This window comes from Mandrillus leucophaeus, unplaced genomic scaffold, assembly GCF_000951045.1.
Source record: "Mandrillus leucophaeus isolate KB7577 unplaced genomic scaffold, Mleu.le_1.0 Scaffold737, whole genome shotgun sequence".
Lineage (NCBI taxonomy): Eukaryota > Metazoa > Chordata > Mammalia > Primates > Cercopithecidae > Mandrillus > Mandrillus leucophaeus.
Window position 1 is genome coordinate 205,871 of NW_012107997.1, and position 16,500 is coordinate 222,370.

Here is a 16,500-nt window from a genome sequence, read left to right on the forward strand (position 1 = left end):
AAGGCTGCAGTGAGCCAAGATCGTACCACTGCACTCCAACCCCAGGGACAGAGTGAGACCCCATCTCAAAAAATAAATAAACAAATAGACTTTGTACGCGAGGCCTGGCCATTTGTTAACCCGTGTGAAAGATGTTTCGGTGGCCATTTAATGAACATATGTTGAATAATGTGCTCTACTGTGTAAGATACAAAGGGAAAAAAGATACAAAAGGAAAAAAGAAAACTCAGTATCACCTCAGCCCCTTCTGATAGAACTGGTGTGTCCAAGCGGCAACATCCTAAAATAGTTGTCCTCCACTCTGGGATGTAAAAGTAGTTCTTCTGGGATTTGGTTTTATTACAATGACCAAGGATTTGCCCTCCCTCAGTTATCACATCTACTGTGACAGGCCCTGCACCACGTCCTGTGAGATCCTACCTGCCAAGAACCCGTCTGCCATTTCTCATTAGTATCTTTGTGGTTTGCAGTCACCTATGTAGAATTTGTACATATACTCAAGTGTTACTAGTTTTCAGTTACTTCCTCAATTATTGCTGGGGTGTGTGTGTGCATGTGTGTGTGTGTGTGTGTGTGGTATTTCGTAGCCGGAGCTACAAAATGTATCTCCAATAATATTAGTAGAATTTTTTCAGCCCCTAAAACCCACCGTAAAAATTAACTATAATAACAAGGCCCGTAGGCCTGTACACAAGGGCATTTGGTTTCTATCGAAGTGTATTACACAGGCCAGACCTCTGGATTCTCCACCTCTGGAGAGCTGTTTAAAGCAGGCATTAAAAGGAAGATCATTTTCAGCGTGTTTGTGATAATGAAGCATGTGTGTGCTCACGAAGGATACCTCCCTGGACAATGCCTGGAAGAGGACTTTGTGAAGTGGAGGCTGTACATGATTCCACCAGCAAGCATGTATCTCGACAAAGGTTGTAAGGACAAGAAGTTGTGCCTTAGCTGTAACCAAAACCCAGCCTAAGCAATCAGGTGAGTTGAAGTAGATGTTGTCAAAGCTAAAAAGAAGCCAAGCATGGTGGCTTACACCTGTAATCCCAGCACTTTGGGAGGCTGAGTGAGGCAGTGGGATTATTGAAGCCAGGAGTTTGAGACCAGCCTGGGCAACATAGCAAGATCCCATCTGTTAAAAAAAAAAATCAGCTGAGTGTGGTGATGTGTGCCTATAGTCCCAGCTACTCAAGAGGCTAAGGTGGGAGGATCACTTGAGCCCAGGAGGCCACAGTGAGCCATGATCATACCTCTGCGCTCCAGCCTGGGCAACAAAGCAAGACAGCGTCTCTTTCTTTCTTTCTTTTTTTTTTTTTAATACAAACAATCCCATAGCATTTATTGCCATCTTGTAATAATCAAAACAATATGAATAAATGTTCATATTGGATAAAGGACATCTTAAAAACAAACTGTATCCTTCTCAACAATTTCTCACTTCATTGATCATTTCTGGTTGGAGACACTTTGTAGCAGAGTAATGTCTCCTTTTAGTATGATCCAACCCAGTTTTCTTGACTTTGTTTTAGAATGAATCTCTTCCACATCATCTAATAACAAGGTTCATATACTCATTAAAACCAGTGATACAGCCTTCTAGCCACATATTCCCTTGCTCATAGAGCCACACCTGAATCCACGATCTATTTTGTAAGTATCTGAAGATGAGGTTGATGGGCTGCACCATAACCTTCTGCACTTTCTGGCCCTGGCCATGGTACGCCATAGTGGAATTCCACAAAGAGCACACCTGCACGCTGCCTCTGAGAGCAACTTCCAGAATCAAGACACCGTCTCTTAAAAAAAAAAAAAAAAAGCCTAAAAAGAGTAAGATGTAGGCTTAGGGCTGCCTCCCCTGAGGAATTCTTTTGGATCCCTCTAGCCTCTGACCAGCCAAGCAGAATATGGAGAAAGGAGTCTATAGAGGCTGCTGTCAAGTTCAGGGTGAAAATACGAGCATTTCCAAGCATTTCATCAAGGACTTGTTAAAGATCCAGGTTTGAAGTCTCCGAGGAAGACTTTTTTTAAAGATGTTGCCAAAAGGAAAAGAGATCAAACCAGCAGAATGAATTCCCCATCATATACATGGGGGATACCCAGGAACTCACAGGGTCTCTTGGGAACTCTGAAAGCAGTTAGAGAACAAGCATATGGGTTGTAGTCCCTGGAGTTGGAGCCTGATGCCATCCTCCAGTAAGTTCTCCAGCGGATTCCCTCTGGAAGGCTACTCACGGACCCGGGGAGAAATGACACCAAGAGTGGGGAACTAGAGGCTAACACTGGGTGCCTGCTACTGCAGTGGCTTCAGATACCCTACCCCTACCCCAGATTTGGGCCAGGCCAGGGGCTATGGAACTCCAGAAAGAAGGGCCTCAGAGAGAGAGAGGGAGAAGGAGAGAGTGTCATCTACATCGTGACAGTTGCACACTTTCCACATGCAACTGAGGAAAGCTCAGGTCCCTCAGCAGCCCTTTGCCTGCACTTGGGCCAATGATCAAAGGTACCCAGGGTGGTGGTCCAGTCACTGGCGAAAGCATGGCAGCCTTTTGGCAAAAGACTTGGGGGCATAAATAGTGAAATACTCAGAGAATGGAGTAATTGGCTGGCTAGAACATGAATGGAGGGTGTTGTTGGGAATAGGCAGTTGGAGATGGGAAGGGTAGGCCAGGGCCTTAATGCCCACTGAGCAGTTAGGTTTTTTACTGCAGGCATTGGGGAACCACTGGAGCTTTTGTGGGGGTGGGTGGGGGTGGGGGGGAAGTAGCGATCACAGGAAGGGTGGGCTGGCCTGGGGAGGTGCTGCAGGCAGGAGAACAGCTCAGTCTTTACAGAGGTCCAGGGCAGTGAGCAGCAGAGAGGAAGGGAAACAATTGGAGAGACAGTCCAAGTTAGAATAACAAGACTTGGTCCCCTGTCAGTTGTAGAGAGTGAGGGAAAGAGAAGAGGCCAGAATGATCCCCAAGGTTTGTACAATCCTCAGGGTGACCACATGTCCTGGTTTACATCATCGGTCATAATTGTTAAAGGTGTTCCCTTTCACTTTCAAAGGAGCCCTGGTTGATAGGATAGAGGAAACAGGATCAGGGCTGGATTTCGATGAGTCTGTATGGGATTGAGCTGCCTGTAGCACGGTATCAAGGAAGCACTTGGAGATGAGGAGGAAGGCTGGAGCCAGCTGCAGAGATGAGCATGATCACCGAGTGGGTGCCAACCCGCAGGGGGAGGAGGAGACTATCCAGAGAACACCAGCTTTCGAGGCATAGGCCAAGGCCCTGAGGAGTGGCTGGAGGGGTAAGTGGAAAACCAGCCGAAAGGGTACCCCAGAAGCTGAGGGACTTCTTAGGGAAAAGACCTGGAAGATGACATTGGGTTTGGTAATTAGGAGGTCAGCAGTGGCCTTAGCGAGAACAGGGCCAGTGACGTGGAAGGCAGGTGGCAGTGGACTGAATGATTGGAGGGAGTGGAGGGATTGACAGTGGGGGTTTGAGGGTTTTGTAAAGAGCTTGTAAGGGAGAGACGGCCTCAGCACAGGGCCCATCCAACTGTGGGTCTCCAACCAATTGCACTGATTTTTCCTGCCCATTTTTCCTTCTTTGAAGGGAAAAATGGAAACTGAAGAGGAAGAAATCGATGGCCCATTTGAACCATGACTTTGAGTTTAATTCAGCATGTATTTGAGTGACTCTGAGTGAGTACTTCTGACCTCCAGGAATGGATAGAATGGAACATGGAAAATGAAGGTGAATCAAATGAGAATTTGGCCAATGGACTTACAAAAAAGTGTTCAAATGGGCCACACCTACCCGGTCTGGTGCTGTGCATGCATCACAAATCCTCGGACATGAGATGGAGTTGTCACCTGGTCAGTGATTGGGTTTCAGAGTCTGGATAGGAACTGGGGGCTCAGGAAGGAAGTGGCAAAGATGTGGAATTTTCAGGTCATCATCAGGCCTGAAGAAGACCTGATCACCACCCAGTCTCGGTCCCCAAACAGCTGCTTGTGAAAGTTCTGTAACCAACCTCACACACAGGATATGCCTAGAATTGGTGTTCTACTAGGTCACTCAGGAAATGACGGGGGATTTGAGAAATGTTTTTAGAGCTTTTGTGCTCTGAAATGTACCCTCCTTCCCAGCCCAACTAGCCTAGCCTGGATGCTTGAAATTCCATAAAGACCAAGCCCTAGATTTGATTGGAGAGTTGGGGGAATGCGTTGCAGCCCCTCTCCCAACCCAGAAAGAAGGCATGTAATGTGCTAACGCCGTTAGGAATGTTTATAGCATATGGGTTATGATAGTGAATTTGTCCAGGAAACCATCAGGAAACTTGTGTGGGCATTTCCTGTCTCACCTTCTGATGGCTAATTTATGAGGGCTGCTCTCAGATTAGAGATCCTCCATTTTTACCAGAAACTTCCACCTTGAGCCTTATAATGGATCCGCTGGAATGAAGATATGTATTCTAGGCAAGGATTTAGGTAGCGGAGAACCATGAACCTGGCACACCATGGCACTAAACAGTGTTTAATTGGTAAGTGGGTTTATGCTTGCTCTGGGCTGTGAAAGAAGAGTGTCAAAGAGCCAGGACCATAGATCCGGGAAGGTCATCTTTGAGAGAGAAGCCCAAATAATGGGTAGAAACTGCAGAAAGTTATGGAGGGGTAGATGTGAGCATTTGGGGACCACTCTGACCTCACATTAACATTACCTGGGAGCTATTTAAAAAAAAAAAAAAAAAAAATGCTTGAGTCCCACCCTGGAAGAGTTAAATCCTAATGGGGAAGGCGGACAGGAATCAAGTGTTTTTAAAGCTCCTCCCAGCAACCCTGATGCCAGTGAGACTGAGAACTAGCAGACTGGGTTGTCTTCTCTGGTTGAATTGGCGTCCAGACCTTCCCCCAGAGGGGAATCCCTCTGGAAGGGAAAGAGTGGAGGAGAGTGTCCAGGGCGGGGCTGTAGAGCGGACCCTTCCTCAGCCATGGAAGGACTCATGCAGCTGGCAGTCACAGCACTTACTGGCCCCAGCTTATGTTGCCCAGGAACCACTGAAGGGTTCCAAATGGCTGAGGTCACATTTTTCCAGGCCGTAATGGGGACGATTGGGAAGGTTGTCAGGGGCAAGACCCCATTCAAAAGAAAACAGCACTCAGAAGTTCAGAAATGAGAGGCTGAATATTTGAATATAGACTTTACTATTTTTTTTTTCTGAGTGTTTTTATATATTTAAATTTTTTAAATTAAAAAGTGATTCCCATTGCATATATTTGCATTTACCTTTTAAAATCAATGTATGTTTAGCCAAAAGAGTAAAATAAAAACACCCATAATCTTGTCGCCCAGAGAGATAAGTTCAACTCACCTCTTAATATATATTCTTCCAGATTTCTCAACACATACATAAAGATACCTGTTTTACAAAAGTAGGATTCAATACATGTTTTTTCTTTTTTTAAGCACTCCCCATTACACAGGTGGAAATACATGTTTTGTATCTTGCTTTTTCATTTGACAGCGTAAACACCTTTCTGTTTCTGTAAATAACCACCTGCTACATAAATTCAGATATCATAATTGTAGCATAAGGCATTGAATATCTTTCAGCTATTATAAACAGCTCTTCAGTGAACATCCTTGCATTCTATATTTTGCTTGCATCCTTAATTATTTCCTTAGGATGCACTCCTAGAGACAATAAGCCTTCAGAAGACTTGATACATACTTCCAAATTGCACAAGAAAGGATTTACTAATTTACTTTCCCACCAACAGTGTATTAAAAAGTGCCTGTGGTAATTAAAGGGGGGAAAGGCCACTGCCAACATGAGAGACTAAAACTGGTTAACTCATTACTGAGTTCATAACCTCTTTATCTCACATTCTGCAAACAAATGGGAGTAGAACCCAGAGATTTTCCTTGACGGCTTGGTGCCCAGCCCAGGATTTTTGTTGTCTGGCCCACCAGGTCACCGGCTCTGGGGTTTTCACTGCAGCAGGTATCCTTGTCCAGGGCCTTTGTTTCCCGCTGGTCATTGGCCCAGCATGCTTCCGGTGGGCACTTGGGAACCACCAGGGGGCAGTGTGGAGCTGTTGAGCATGCTTGGCATGCCTTCTGGCTTATCCATATTGAAATTTTGAATAGTACAAGTATTATTTTGTTGTGTTTTATGACTTCTCAGATTGGTATTTATAATGTTGATTTGCTTACACTAGTATTTCATCCCTTTCCAATTATTTTTATGTTTATGTGTTGTAAAAAAAATAACCTAATCCATCATAGCTCTTCTGTAGCTGGAGGCCAGGACACCTGGATTGTTCTGATCCCAGCTCTGCCGGTGTCCTCCGTGACCTTGGTGGGACAGCTCACCGCATGGGCCTGACTGCCTTTATCTGAGGAGCGCCAGGATGGGCTGCAGGAGTGGTGTGTCTTCTTCTCTTCCAGCACTAGCATAATGAAAGGATTAAGAGTTGGCCTTGACCGGGTGTGGTGACTCATGCCTGTAATCCCACCACTTGGGAGGCCGAGGCGGGAGGATCACTTGATTTCAGGAGTTCAAGACCAGCCTGGCCAACATGGTGAAACCCTGTCTCTACAAAAATACAAAACTTAGCTGGGTGTGGTAGTATGCACCTGTAACCCAGCTACTTGGGAGGCTGAGGTGGAAGAATCACTTGAACCCGGGAGGCGGAGGTTGCAGTGAGCCAAGATTGTGCCATTGCATTCCAGCCTGGGTGACAGAGCGAGACTCCATCTCAAGAAAAAAAAAAAAAGAGGTGGCCTTTGGGGCTGCGCGTGGTGGCTCACACATGTAATCCCAGCACTTTGGGAGGCCAAGGCAGGTGGATCACTTGAGGTCAGGAGTTCAAGACCAACCTGGCCAACATGGTGAAACCCTGTCTCTACTAAAAATTCAAAAATTAGCTGGCATGGTGGTGCACACCTGTAATCCTAGTTACTCAGGAGGCAGAGGCAGGAAAATCACTTGAGCCCAGGAGGTAGAGGTTGTAGTGAGCCAGGATCGCACCACTGCACTCCAGCCTGGGTGACAGAGAAAGACTCTGTCTCAAAAATAAATAAATAAACAAATAAATAAATAAAGAGTTGACTTTGAGATAGACTTGGGCAAGTTAGTTAACCTTTTTGTACTTTAATCCCTCCATCTGTTAAATGAGGATAATCATAGCATCAACTTATAAGGGGGTTAAACAAAATAACACATGGAGTATCTGGCACAAGGTAACTCATTGCTAAATATTTTCTTTAAAGAAATCTGTTTATCCAAGATTTATGCAGACAGTTTCCTGTCCTTGGCTTTGGCACATACTTATTTACTTATCTGAAGTGATATTAATATCAAACAGAGTATGAATTTCAGAAGTGCTATATTCCACAGCAGGGTTGAACAGCAGAATCCCAGCATCAAGGCCCCCAGCTACAAAAGAGTTAGGATGTTTTTGCTTATTTTTTATAATATATTAACTATAGGGGAAAATATAAAAAAAATAGAGGCAGATATGATATCGGTAAATGTTTTTTATTTGATCACTTTAGGTAAATGGAGTCTTACTCGCCTGATAGGGTCTCCACTGGCAGCGGACCTTCCCATTCCCTGTATCCATCATTCTCCCAAAAGGTGATGGTTTCTCTGTTCTCACCCTAGGTCAACTAAATTAGGGTCTATGGCAACAACCCCAGGAGTGTGACCACTAATTGCCTTTGAATACAACATTTCCACTAGAGCTGCCTGGGAGGCAACACCTCCAGAGAGAAGGACTTGCACCTCTAATTTGGTTAATCCTAGAACACCCTGCAGTAGTCGTCAAACACCTCTCACAAATGTTATGCTGTGCTAAAGGCTGTGGGGACCCAAAGGGCAAATAAGATTGGATGCATTTTTTTTTTTTTTGAGACGGAGTCTTGCTCTTGTCGCCCAGGCTGGAGTGCAGTGGTGCGATTTCGGCTCACTGCAACCTCTGCCTCCTGAATTGCTGGGATTACAGGCGCCCGCCACCATGCCCTGCTAGTTTTTGTACTTTTCATAGAGACCAGGTTTCACCATGTTGGCCAGGCTGGTCTCGAACTCCTGACCTCAGGTGATCCACCCTCCTCGGCTTCCCAAAGTGCTGAGATTATAGGCGTCAGCCACCATGCCCAGCCTGGATGCCTTTCTGAAGCAGCAGGTAAAAAAAAAAAAAAAAAGACTGGATGCCTGTCCCCAAATTGCTTAGGAGAAGCTAAGCGAGGAAATGTGAGCCCGGCTGTGAGCTGGAAAGTCAACGGGCAGCAGGGTGTGTGACCGACCTGGAGGAACAAGTGTGGGGCAAGGTAAATGTAAGTGAATTGCAAGACAGTGGTAGTTGAGATGGAAAAAATACAGGACTTGATGGGCTAGATGATAAAGTGAGGAAGAAGGTGGAGGAATAGATGTCTGAGGTTTTGACGCTGCAGGTATATAAGAAGAGAGAGATGGTAGGTCTTGGTGAGAAGCAATTTGGGGAGAAAATAGTGGTGTATCCTGGGAAGCTCTGACCTTTGAGTTTGTGTGCAGAACCTCTTTCTCCAGTTCCTAGGGGTGCCCTCGTCCACAACTGGCAGTGGCCCCTGGATGGCCACAAACATGCAATCCTACAACAGTATTCCCCAGATGTCACTTACTCGCATAATCTTTGCCACATACCACCTATACTATTTACATAATTATTTTTCTTTGAATTGATTCACTTTTTTCCACTTTTTAAAAATGGAGCTTCACTGTAAGCAACAGTATCCAAGATATCAAACTTTGCCTGTAACATGTATGTGTAATTGTATATATGTATATACATGTGCATACACATACATAAAAAATACACATACATATTTATGTATTTATAATTTTGTTTGGCTATATATATACCCTTTTGTTTTGTTTTGTAGAGATGGGGTTTCACCATGTTGCCCAGGCTGGTGTTGAATTCCTGGGCTCAGGTGAGCCTCCCAAAGTGCTGGGCTTACAGGCATGAGCCACCACACCCTGCCAAAAATACATACATATTTTAAGGCCTATTAATGTAAATATTTTAGGTACTAAAAAATAGGAGGTGTTGTTTAATAGAATTGAGATGGGAACTGGAAACAACACTCTTTTCATGAAGTGAGGAGGAAGAGGCTTGATGAGTTTGGGTGTTGTGATAATGCATACAAGGTATCTGACACACATGCCCATAATCAGTGGAAAACTTCTCAGCCCTTCCACTGTCCATCATAACTTCCTGCACGCTCCCTTCAATATGGACAGAAAATCGTGTTGTTCCCTGAGATATGTAAGCCTCATGTGCACCCACATTTGCATACACACTAGGGTAGGGTGCAGGACCCGTTCTTCAGGCTCCTTTATCAGGAGCAATGACCCTGTGTAGAGGTGGCTGGTGTGACCCTTATTCTCCTGTGTCCTTGTTCACCTGTGAGGTCAGAGATCTCTCCTGGAACTGTCCGTCTATGGAGGGGCTGCCTCAGACATTTCCCCTCTCCCGGTGCCCAGGAGTTGTTGACTTTGGCCAGCGGCTGGGTCTGCAGGAGCCGCGGGGAAAGGTTCTAGGCTGGAAGGCAGCTCCAGGCTGCCTGGCTGTTCTTTTGTGTTGAGTATTTCACTGGCCCCAGATAAGCGCTTCCTGTTCCCCATTGATTATACACAGATCCTGCTTCCTTTCCCCTCAATACCTGGGATGCTTTCCAGCTTCTCCTCCCATAGGGGAAAATCCATAAACTTTAGAATTCTCAGGCCTGCTTTTGGTCAATGGACTTTCTGCAAATTATGACTGTTTTTGCCATCCAGTCATATTCCTGGTGAAGCCTTCACCGCCGTCTAGGAGCTGAGTTCCACTTTGTGCCAGCCAAGAGAGATGCTTCTATGACCTGGTTTCTGCCCCCTCCTTCTCACCCGACAGAACATCTGTATCTACCTCCTGGCATAAATCAGAGAGAATAAATAGACTGCACCTTACACGTCAGTTTTAATCAACTGTTAGTAGCTGCCTGGTATATCGTGTTGAAGATTCTGAGGTCTTACCCAGCTTTAGTAAGAAAGGGTACCATGGTCTACTAGCAGTGTCTGCCACAAGCACAGAGGGATGGGACCGCTCCTGTGCCCCGTATTTGCTATCCCAAGATTCCAAGATCAGTTGGAAGTTTCTTATTTGTTTATTTATTTAGAGACAGTCTCACTCTGTCACCCAGGCTGGAGTGCAATGGCATGATCACAGCTCACTGCAGCCTTGAACTCCAGGGCTGAATTGATCCTCCCAGCTCAGCCTCTCGGGTAGCTGGGACTACAAGCGTGCATCACCACACCTGGCTAATTTTTTTTGTATTTTTTAGAAACGGGGTCTCACTTTGTTTCCCAGGCTGATCTTGAACTCCTGGGCTCAAGTGATCCACCTGCCTCAGGCTCCCAAAATGCTGCGATTACAAGTGTGAGTCCCATTCCCACCCACAAGTTTCTAGAAGGCAGAAATCATGTCCTTGTACCCTTAGAGTTACAACATAACCGCCCAGACCCTGTATTCTAAGGCCAGTGTCAAGTAAATCCAACAGCGTCCAGCAGGCTCAGTTTCCTTTTTTTTTTGGAGACGGAGTCTCCCTCTGTCACCCAGGCTGGAGTGCAATGGTGCGATCTCAGCTCACTGTAGCTTCCGCCTCCCAGATTCAAGCAATTCTCCTGCCTCAGCCTCCTAAGTAGCTAGGATTACAGGCGTCCGCCACCACACCCGGCTAATTTTTGTATTTTTAGTAGAGACGGGGTTTCACCATATTGGCCATGCTGGTCTTGAACTCCTGACCTCGTGATCTGCCGGCCTCAGCCTCCCAAAGTGCTGGGATTACAGGTGTGAGCCACCACGCCCAGCCCAGTTTCCCATTTTTTGAATGAATGTCATAATATCTTCCTTACCTATATCCAGGAGTCAGTAATAGCAAATCAGATAATTAATATGGAATGCTTTCAAAAGTAAAACAACTATGGAAGTATATCCTGCCTGCAGGACCCAGCACAGATGCCACCTCCTCTGTGAGGTTTTCAGTTGTTCCACGATAACTCTTGCCCATTGCAATCCCTGTCTTATCTGAACCTGTCATTTGTAGGCTTATAGTCTAGTTATTTATGTACTTTAAAAAATCTCTCCTGTGGTATATCATGCACATAAACAGACACCTTTTAGATGAGATACTCACTAAACATTGATGGAGGGCTCTGTACAGAGCTGTCACTGCATCGTGGTCATCTGGTAGGCAGTCCTGTAAGAACGGGTAGCTTCCTGCTAGCTTTAAACAGCATCGTTTTATATTTTAGAAAGATATTTCTAGAGGCAAGTGAAGGGTAGACAGGAAGAGATGAACTGAGACCAGGAGCACTGGTGGAGACCACTCAGTGGAAAGAGGATTTGGGACCCCTTCATTTCTGTCAACTACCCTATTCTTGGACAAGAGACATTTTGTCAGTGTGAGGCAAAGCAACCTGCCGATGTGGCTGGCAGCCCATCACCACCCCTTTCAAACTGGGTTGCCCGCACCCCTGCTGCCTTCCTCCTGGGTGAGAACCTGCAGGAGCTCAGGCAAACCCAGAAGGCTGCTGCGGGGGCCTCTCCATGGAATAGGGTTCCAAAGATGTCCAGAAGCCATGGAACTTAGTGGCCCAGAGCAGGTTACGGGGGTCACTAAAGGCATTAAAGTGGATTCTGTGGTGTCTGGTTAGGTACACTGAAGGCACAGGATTGAAAATAATTCATCTGGCGTTACTCTTAATAGCTTTGCTTACTGTTACTATGATATAAGACATACTGATTGTAAAAATTTCAAGTGAAGAAGAAAAATACAAAAAAGGAACTAATAAAATTGCCTGAAATGTTAAAAATCCAGCGATAACATTTGGGTGACTATGCTTCCAGATTATTTAACTGGCTTTTCTCACTGAACAGTTTGTCCAGGACAGTTTATTCAAGTCAATAAATGTGGATGGCCGGGCTTGGTAGCTCAAAGCTATAATCCCAAGCACTTTGGGAGACTAAGGCGGGAGGATCACTTAAGGCCAAGAGTTTGAGACCAGCCTGGGCAACATAGTGAGACCCTGTCTCTACTAAAAAAAAAAAAAATTAGCCGGGTGGTGTGGTGCTAGCCTGTAGTCCCAGCTATGCAGGAGGCTGATGTGGGAGGATTGCTTGATTCCATGAAGTTGAGGCTGCAGTGAGCTACAATCGTGCCACTGTACTCCAGCCTGGCCAACAGGGCAAGACCCTATCAATCAATCCATTAACCAATATATCAATAAAAAATCACCCAGAAGGCATGCAGAACCTGCAGCCACAGGGCAGGAGGGAGGAGAGGCTTCCCCAGAGCTGCCCATGGCATGTGGCAGTTCAAAAGCCAGTTGCCTTTATTTTCTTTCTGAAGTCATCCATGGCCTTGCAAAGACAGAGAGTGTCTACAGAGACAGTGGAGGGAGTGGAACAGAAGCCAGCCTGCTGGGGGCTGAGAAGTACCTGGGAGGTGGGGAGGGCATGTAAGCAGCCTGTGTACGTTCTGGGAAGGGAAAGGAGGAGAACCAGAAGGGGCAGCTGCCCACCAGCAGCTTCCTGGGCGCTCCTCCCGCCTCCTCCTCACTCACAGCAGCCCACAGACTCAGCCTCAGCTCCTCCTCTCTGGCCTCTTCCCCCGAGTGAAGATCAAGTGCAGGAGGGGTTGCACCAGCTGTGCCGGCTGCAAGGAGCCCACAGACCCCTCCTGTGTTTCACCTGCAGTGACTCCATACTCGTCCTCCCCCATCCCTGCCACCCAGCAGATTGTGTGCCCACTTCCTCTGTGCCACACACATCTTTTTTCCCTCCTTCAAATCATCACCCATACAGAGGACAATTCGCAGCCTCGCTCATTACAAGAGTAATGGAAACTCCAGCAAGGGACTTTTTTTACCTGTCAGTTTGGCAAAGTTTAAACAGTTTAATAACCTTGTATGGGCAAGGAAGTGGGGAAATAAGCCCTCTCCCAGGTTGCTGTTAGCAGTGTCAACTGGGAGAAATTTAATAGCACTCTTCAGAACTTAAATGTGCTTGTCTTTGACCTAGTGATTCCCCTTGCAGCTGGAAATGTGTCCTCCCACTATAGACATACATGGGCGACATGGTGAGTGTTCAAGGGTGTGCACTGCAGCAAAGCCTGGGAAACAGCTCCATGTCTGTGAGCATGGGCCCCTCCAGTGGGTTGTGGCACCACCCTATGGTGGCTGCTATGTAGCTGTAACCCAGGAGGCAGCTCTGCGGGGAGGGCTGTGGGACCAGCCCTACTATGCTGACAAATGGAGCAGGGGCAGAGTGGCATGGGTGGGTATGTGCAGGCCGGAGAACAGGCTGCAGGCTGCAGGCTGTGAAGGAGAAAGGCATTTGCTCTTTTAGCCCAGTCTGAGCTCCTGGTCAGAGGCCAGCAGGTGGACTCTGCATCCCGTGGGGGCCAGAGCAGATGTTCTCACCTGAGGGCCTGAGGGGAGGGAAGCATGTCAGTAGATTCGCAGGCACGCAGCAACAGGGGAGAGACAGCGGGAGGGGCCCGGCAGGGTTCACCTCAGGGAAAGGAGGACCGGGCCTCCAAAGTCAGTTTCCACAAAGACACTTCCTGCAGCGCGTTAGTGACTGGGCAGTGAGCACGGACACTGCCCAGGCCCAGCAAACCCAAGGTCACAGCCGATGGGAGAGGCAGCTTACGACTCAGCAGGCCCAGCACTCCAGGCTGCAGAAATGCGGACCCGAAAACAAGTTGAACTTTGACATTGTTTGAAAACCTAGGGCTCTGTCCCAGGGGTCCCCCTGGTCAGGGCCACCACAGAATGGCTATGCCTAGTGCTCTGGGAGCAGAGTTTTCCCTCCTCCAGAGCACGCAGCTGTCAGGGGGACATACCTAGCCAAGTGTCCGGCTCTCCATCAAGACCTCAAGCAGGCAGGCGCACGTCAGCTGAGAACCATGTGTGTCTCAGCTTTCCAGCCATCCCAGCAAGTCAGGACACATCTGAGACCACCACCCCCCCCCAACCCAGCTCCTGCCCATGTGCATTGGTGTGCCCGAGCCAGTTGGCACCCAGACAATTGGAAGCATCTCTTCTGCACTGCTCATCGTGGTACCTTGAAATCAGTGGGCGTATTTACACCATGAATACCAGCAAATGCTTTGGTTTTTCACTTTGTTTTTTGCTTAAAGAACCAGTTGTTAGGTATTTACCAGCACACCACTGAACCAGACCTCTCTCCCCATGAAGCGCCATAGATCTATGAGTGGCCAAGCTCTGTGTTAATTGGCTCTTCCCCTCCCCCAGGTAAAGTGCAGGTCACAGGCTCATAGAATACCAATAACTTACACATTTAGTGACTGATCACAGAGTTCTTACAAGCTCCTCACATGCCCCACACTCTGCCTGGTCCTCTCCGGTGTGAGAGGACACTCACGCTTGAGTTTGACAGCCACACGTGAGATAACCACTCTGCCAGGCAGTAGGTGTTCTTATTCCTGTTTTACATGTGGAAACCAGAGGTTCTGAAAGGTGAGGTACACAGGCACACAGCTTGTAAGTGGGGTTCAGCTAGGACCCTTGATTCCATATTTGTTGAACACCTCAACACTGTCGGCACTCTCAGTGCCCTCTGTGTTTAGACAAATAGCTGCATTCGACTTTTCCTTCCAAAGAAGACCATCTAGTCCAGGCCCCTGCTTCAGGCTGATGAAGTAAAATATTCCCATTTTAAAGGTGAGAAGATGGAGTCCAGAAAGGTTAGAAAAAGCCTGGAACCCAGATCTCTTGCCTCTTGTGCTCTAAAACGAAAGCTTGGCTTCTGAGGGTGAGCCAGTTTTTAAAAACAAACCTTGTATCAAATCTGGGAGGCAAAATTGCCAGGTTCTTTGGAATGGGAGGGGAAAACAGTAGTTTGAGATCATCCAAAAAAGAAAGAATCATTTGGGGAAAGCCGGGGAAAGACGTGTTTATGGTGAAACTGACACCTGATTGACACACTCTTAGTATTCAGTCATGAAATGCTTTTGGAGCCCCTCTGCTACCAGTGCATGGACTTTAAAACCATTTGTTGACTAAATGCTGCGACAGGTGCTAGAGAGAGCAAAGTAACTTCATGGGTTTAAGACCAGTGCAGGCTGGGTGCGCTGGCTCACCCCTGTAATGCTAGCAGAATTGGAGGTGAAGGCGGGCAGATCACTTGAGCTCAGGAGTTTGAGACCAGCAAGGGCAACATGGTGAAACCCTGTCTCTACCAAAAGTACAAAAAATTAGGCAGGCGTGGTGGCACATGCCTGTGGTCCCAGCTACTTGAGTGGCTGAGATTGGAGGATTCTGGAGCCCAGGAGGTGGAGGTTGCAGTGACCTATGATTGTGCCACTGCACTTACCACAGACAGAGCAAGACTCCATCTCAAAAAAAAAAAAAAAAACCTCAAGAAAGAATCTAACCTACACTCAGGCAAAACAAAAAATGTCGTGTTTGGGATTTAGTGCCATCCACCAAGTTATGCAAAGGCGTAAACAACTCATTCTCAGGGATAAGAGTATAAAACTTCTTTTATACTTTTGCCCCTGGAACTTCGTCTAATCCATCTTGTTTGGGAACAAGTTCTTTACACTTTCATTTCTCTTATTGACTGCTGAAAACTAAAAATGTTTTCCCAGTCGGGAAAGCTTTTCTGTCTCCCTATTCCCAAATTCATTGCTAGTGTTGATGTATTTTCAAACTTGGATCCATTTGTGAACTTTACTACAGAAGATAGAAACGGGTCTCCAGGAACTGGCCAAGTTGGGCATCCCAGCCTCCATGCTACGTTTACATATTCTCGGCAGAACTAAGCCAGTTACTGTGAGAAGCGGGCATTGCCCATGAGTGAAATGGGCTCCCGTGTGTGCTGTCTCTCTAAAGGCTTCAGGGAGAGGCTGTTCAACCCCACATTACAGATGTGGAAACTGGGCCTAAGCTCACTGCATTAATACAGCATGGGACAGGGTTTCAACACATCATGATTGCCGGGTTCTAGGTGAGGAATTGAGCTGCAGGCATGATCCTTGAGGAGCTTACAGTCCCAAGGGCAGGCAGAGTGTGTAAATGAGGAAGAGTAGCCTGGTGAGTGCTGTGGGAATACCGTGTGCTGCTCCTCGAGAGTGACGCACTCGTGGAGGACTCATGCCAGGGAGGGTGACCTTGGGAGAACTGGGTTTTGAAGAAGCGGTTAAAGTTTCCCACGAGTGAAGGACGCGGTAAAGGCCATAGCAGGCTGGGGAGCAGCGGGGCCACGTGGTGCATTCAGAGTGCAGCGAGGACTGTGCAGCCGGGGTTGGGGGTGTGAGGGCGGAAGCCAGAAGGATAGGGTAGTGCGGGATTGCTGGTGAGTTTGGAGGCTTTATCTCTTGACCCCAGAAACCAACCAGGGAAGTGTTTTGAGCAGGGGAGAGATTGGCTGGTGTTTAGAAAGCTGACTCTAAGGCCGGGCGC